Raw genomic sequence first — 6,702 nt, 5'->3', positions numbered from 1 at the left:
TTGTTTTTTTGAACTCACATTTTAAATATCAATTGGAAAAATAGTAAAAATCTTTCTTTTTACTCTCAGGCATGTCTATGGATGTGCAATATGTTTTCTGTGACAGCTCAAAGTTCACTGCTGAGACGTATAAGCAGATAAACCATAGAAGATGGCACCATCTTTGTGGCGCAGAATTCGTTCTGCAGAATTGTGTTCAGTAATACATCAATTTGCAATTCTTGAAGCTTCTGTGCAGACCCTTCCACCACCACCAATGTATACGTCACAGGAAATAAAATTCTAGCAATATGTATAAGTACAGCTTATATTTCCAAGCCACAGAATAGTACCAGCCAGTATTTAACTTAAATTCTCTGCTAATGTTTAAGGCTCTGGAGACCTATCCATAATTATTTATGTACCTATTGTCCAAGTGTTCCTTGAGTTCACAGTCATAATGCTGACTGCAAACTAAAAATAGTCGAAATGAAGAGACAGACAAAGACAGAAGGCTGCAATGAAATTTCTGTATCTTAGTGTTTATTACTTAAAATAACATCTAACCTTATTTATGATCTGTGTGTGTTTCTTAGGGATGCAGTGGCATGTCTGTAATAGCTCAAGGGGCATGAATTAAAGTAGTATTCCAGCACTGCTGGAGGCTGCACCCTGCCAGCTGGACCATAAGTTATCTAGCTCTTTGGGATAGAGATTCAGAGGTTAAAAATGGGATGGTACCAAGTCATGCCTATTGCTTTATCCAACAGCACATAAGGGAGTCTTGAGCACACAAGCCCAAGGGGTCATTGAGGCTCAGGGGAGAAGCTACAGACAAACCTTTGTTTCTTACTGGGAAAGAAATTATATTTTCATATGACCAAGCATTAGTAATAGTTGTGAGATCATAGCTGAGAGGGGTGTGCTAGAATATGATTTCATTTAAGAGATCCATCAGAAAAGAAAGGGCTAACTAGCCTCCATTTCCCTCAATGGTTTTTAATTTACTTAACTTTTTGTTCATGGATCTGTTCAACTGCCCTGGCTGCATAATTAGATATTTCCCTGGTGTAAAAAAGAAACAAACAAAACCTTTCCAGTCCTGCTTGCTGGGCTTAGTCTTCCAAGTACCAGAACACTCTGCAGTGTTCAAGAAACAGCTGCAAATGAAACAAACATTCTTTCAAAAATGGCTTAGCCACAGGTGATGCTTCTTACCTACATGACCTTAATTCCCTCCTCAGGTACGTCCCTTCGTATTAGTCAGGCTCTGCTTTCCTTGGTTCTTCATGCTCTGCTGTCAAGATCACTTTCCTCCATTGGATTTTCATCAATTTGTTGTTTTAGCAGAACGAACTTCAATATCTAGACTGAATCCAAGCCTTTGTTGCTGGCACATTCTATGCAATATTCTTGAAGAATGAGGTGACATGAGCTCTGGCATTCCCATCTGGTTTTTGCCATGTTTTGGTGTTTCATCTGGGGTTATTCTGGAGCTGTATAACGATCCCCTTACAAAACAAAGGGAAATAATGAGTGTCAGCTTTTGGACTGGAGATCAGAAGAGGTATTTGAACCACAGGATGATGAAGAATCATGGAGTTCTGCAAACAGTTTTGGCAAATTCAGTTTGCCTCATCTCTGGAAAGCAGCCTTCCACATGTGGGACTGATTCCTTATCTTTCTATCTTTGTGGAGTAGAGGAAGGTTTAGCTAATTATGTCAAGGACAGGCTTCACCCTGTAGCCACGCTACAACCTTAGTTGCACAGCACAGGCTGTCATAAACTACCCACTGCATACTCTCAATCATCTGCTGTCAAACTAGGAAAAAGGTCAAAGCCACAAGGAATTTGTAACTCTTTTTGGCTGACTTGGTCTGCCATTTAAGGTCTCAACAACAGAACTGCTGATAACTTCCATATCTTGCTGCCAAAAAAACAAAACCATATCCATGGCCATCTTCCAGTTTTTAAGCCAAGTCATACATTTTGGAGGTGGTAATCAACTGTGTCAGCTCTCCCTTTGGTTGTTTTACAAGTCTGGCTGGGTTCTGCCCTCATAGAGGGTTTTGTGATAATGAAACAGATGAGATTAGAACAACCTTTACTGGTTTTCAATCAAAGAGTAAAATTCTGATCTCACAAAAATGTTTTCTGATGTTATGTTTAATTTTACCATTCTTGACAATTTATTTTCTCAACAAAATGCTTTATAAGAACAGGAACAGAATGAAAAATAGCCCATTTTCTTCAGAAGTACTGCAAGGGGACTACAGAAAGGACAAACACAAAAATTATTCTCATAAAGGAGACAGCAAGCAATTTCATTCCAATATTTGCTAGAAAGCTAGAAAAAGAGATTAGTTGATTACACAAGAATATATTAGATTTAAGCAACTTCTGGATGCATTACTCATGTTTTCATGTAATGCCTCAATTTCCATGACCCCTCTAAAATTCTTTCACCCACACTGATACCTGCATATAGTAATCCCATTGCAGAAGAAATCTGGACCTTTTCAGTTCACTTATCAAACAAATTAATTACTGAAAAAGTCTGTTTACCAAAATGAATAAAAAGAGCTAGGCAACTTAATAGAGCCATTCATCTTTAAGTATTAAACAAAGAATAAGGAATGCTGTGATTTGTCAGATCCTACAGAAATATTGCAGAGTGGAGATGTTACTCACCATTTTGTCTACATGTGTAATGTTTGTCTTTCACATACTTGCCAAACTTCCTAAGCCTCATGAGAACCAGGGAAGAGCTAACTTCCTATCCTGGACATTCCCCTTTCCACGAAGTAGAAGTGGATCATGATAAAGCAGGATCACTGCTCAGGTACCCCTGAACAATCATTCAGAGGCAAGAGAATGGGGTTTTATCTTACACTGAGAAGTGAAGGTAGGAAAATTCAGAGTAAGGCCCACTCCATTCCCTGAAACCATGGGTGCTCTGCCTCCAATATGAAAAGGTTTTGGAGAAAGTAGTGAGGGAAGAGTGATCTTGCTGTGTGCACCCTTGCCCATCACAGAGGAATTTCAGAAGTGCCTTAAGCAGACCTGCATGGTTACAAGAATCTAATTTCACATGTAATGATTTCTTTGGGCTGTAAAATAATGAAGCATTCTTTCTATTCCTGGCTACTCCTTATTTACTCAAGAGTATACAGTAAATCAGTCTAGCCCTCATCTAGAAGATGGGCCTGATAATTTAATTACCCTCAAAAAACTTTTGCTGAATTTTCCAGTGGTAGGACAAAAGATTTTAATATGTCGGAGCATAAGTTCCTCACTGTGAACAGCAAACATTCACAGGGATTATGAAGTCATTTTGTCAGCTGCCTGGGACCCGAATTACCCTGCCTGCAAGCTGCACTAAAAATCCTGAGGTTTCAGCTCTTCTCCTCCTGAGATGTTCTCTATCAATGCAAGCATTAAGCTTATAGTTCTGTAGGTGTGCAGTCAACAGCAGGCAATTACACTCCCCACTTTAAAGAAGCTTTATTATGCGCTGTGATTCCTTTGGGGAGAATACTGTCTTTGCTACTAAGTGCAAATCTAATGGATAATATCACTGCACAAGTTCAAGCAATGTGCAAGAGCTTTTATTTTTCCATCAAGCAAGATGTTTGAGGAAAAAATTTCCAGAATGGTCATTCATAAAGCCGCTGCTGCGCTCAGTCAGATATTTAAGAATTAGGAAAATTCAGCAGGAATGTCGACTGATCTTCTCAGCTGTACCTAGATAATAATTTACTAAGACCTTAAAAGTTTCTTAGAAAATTCCTAGCTCTACAAAAGGTTTGTTCTTTCCACGTTGCTGCTGCAGACTTGTCAACATTTTTCCCCCAATTTAATCTGCCTTTAAATTCACTCAGGGTTGAATCCTATACTAAATGGGACTGTGTCCTGTAGAGATTAATTCTTCATTCTCAAAGAAGAGGACAGATAAAAGTATGCAATGCTCCTGATGCAGTGCTCAAGATGGCTGTTGTCTTTGTAGTATCACTGTAAAGAACTTCAAAATAAATTGATTTAGATTTCACGGGTCTTTGCTTAACACAGCAAAACAATCTTATAGGAAACATTCACTGGATGTCAAGTTAGTGGCTAACATTATCTTTCATATCTGAGAGGTAATGTAATTAAAACAACCAGAAAAAGATGTGATTGTCATTTTGCTAGGATGCAAACCTGACATCAAAATGCTGTGTGGCCAACACACCATTTGGTGTTTGATAATCACCAAGTCTGAGGGAGCAGACCTTCAAGAAGAAGAAGGGTTTGTGGCATGGAAGTAGTTTCACACAAGACACTCCCCAAACTGCTGGTGTGGAGCCACAACACGGGAGTGCTACCAGTACTTTGCTTTCCATTGTGAGGCATTGTACATGCACACTGTATATCAAATATAGCTGTCACTTAGTAGATTGATTACATTGGTGCAAAGCTTCTCAAGTTTTATGATGCCATGGCTTTCTTAACAGCAGGGAACAGTCACTCTCACAGATCTACTACATTTTTGCCAGAAAATAAAAGGCTAATGATTTGAAATATGAATGCCACAGTAAGGCCCATGATTAATAGCCACTGAGTAATAAAATCATTGCTGACAAAATATGTCAAATGACAAGTTTAAATCTTTTCCAATGAAAAGTTTAAATATCCCCTTGGGAAATGAGTCCTCTGTCTTGTTTCCAGTGCTGCAGAGGCTTTTTTTATTCAATTGCTTCTTGGGCAAGCGTTGTGAAGCAGTTTCCAGCATATGGACAAGAACCAAGACTTCCCATTCTCAAACACATTTTTTTGTTAAAAGGGAGGGTGTGTATCTCTCCACTTTGTCTGTGTCCTCAGGAGTCCTGCACTCCTTGCTGAACAGTGGCCCCATAGACGTCAGTGGCCTCATGCGAGACCTTTCCATAGCTCAGTTTCAGAAAGGAGGTACCACAGATTAAATTCCTTTAATCTAAGCAGGATCCAAAACCTGTCTGCTCCATTTTGTTGTAACCATTACATTGCTGTGGTGACACAGCCCCTACTTCCTACCTTCTTCAGATGATGGTCTGGTTCTCACTCTCCTACAAGTACCAAGCACCACCTCTTATGCCCAACAGCTTTCAGCTGAGGGGCTGAGGCAGGCAAGGAGAACTTCTCTAATCCATCAAAGCTGTAAAAAATAAAAGGGACTGTACACCCACGTTGTGGAAATGAGATCTATTCCCCAACTCTTCACTAAGAAGGAAAATTAATTGGGAAACCGATGTTTTGCAGCATAAGACTAAATGCCACAGAATGGTTGGTTACTGCTACTAGAGAAAACTAGATTGGGAGTATCATGGGAAAATACTGAACAAGAAGATTTTTCTAAAACATGCTCATTTCTTCATCCCCTGAACTATGTGGTAGTTGTTTGTAGTGGTCAGTCCTAAGTCTTGTCTTCACAAGATACACAGTGCAATACCCCAGTAAATAGCACCAACCCACTGGAAATACCAAATTACATTAAAGACACCTGAAGGGAGATGTTGCTTCAGCCATGAACAATGTGGGCCAGGTGACAGGCTCCAGCTTTTGGAGTGGCTGCCCCCACCAGAAGAGTCCTGACACTGTCCATTGCATAGTCAGCCAGAACACAGCCCCCAAGCCAAGGAAAAGATCTGACCTCACATCCAGAGACCAGAGGGCAACACCACCACACCCTGACCCCTACCCTCCCTCTCTTCACATTATGATACTTGACCTAAAACCATCCCAACTGTAGGCCCAACTGGGCTATAAAGGGAAAATAGCAACCACCTTCTAAAATTTTTGATCATTCAACTTACATCACTTGTCTCCAGGGCATGATACAAGAGGGTACAACAGGCACTAAGTGCCTGCCCCTCATCTTCCCTGTCAATGTCTCTTCCCAGCAAAGCCCGATAAGGCTGCACCCACAGTCCAGTCAGTCCCAGTGCAAGCAGCCCATCCAAGCTGGCTCCTGCTTGCTTTTCAGGACACGCCTGCAATGACTGTCACTTTTATTATTGGCCCAAAGCCCACAGCTGCTGCTCTTTCCATCATGGGGATTGCTGAGTCCTTATTTCCCTAAACTGCTGCCTCTCCACCTTCATTTTCCATCACCTGGAGGCTGTCAGGCCAGAGAGCAAATACCTCACATACGCTGATGAAGCCTTCATCAATGTTATCTAAAGCCACAGAGGAAAAGAGCAGCCCTATCCCCTATCCAAATGCCAACAGTGGCACGGCAGGCCCTTGCCCATTCACATCACAAGTGCCATTCTTCTAAGCAGATCTCTGCTTCCCAGGAATTCCCCACACAACCTTCAAAAAGCAAGTAAACCAAAAAACCTTCAAAAATATGCCAGCTAGGATATAAATTCCTGCTGACTCCTTAAGACCTGCAACCTAGTTTTCCAGCACTGCTGGGCTGCTGGTGGGCCCACAGGCAGGCTCATGTCAATGCAGGCTGATGTACAAACTGAATCAGACACACGGCTCTTCATACAGCAAAGGATAACAGAGCAGTGGTTCTGCTGCAGTATGTATTGAAAATCAGGCATCTTTGCCTGGGACCTGGTATTTTACACAGTATTATGATTTGTTTTGCACAGGAAGGCAGAGATGCCCAGACCACATCATATTTTCTCTCTCATAAGAGCTTAAGAACTCTGCTTCCCTAAATGTAAATGGAGAATTTGAGGAAACACAAGCCTTTG

Source organism: Motacilla alba, chromosome 1 (genome assembly GCF_015832195.1).
Source record: "Motacilla alba alba isolate MOTALB_02 chromosome 1, Motacilla_alba_V1.0_pri, whole genome shotgun sequence".
NCBI classification, from domain to species: domain Eukaryota; kingdom Metazoa; phylum Chordata; class Aves; order Passeriformes; family Motacillidae; genus Motacilla; species Motacilla alba.
The sequence above is the reverse complement of the archived record's forward strand: the minus strand, read 5'-3'. Positions refer to the sequence as shown.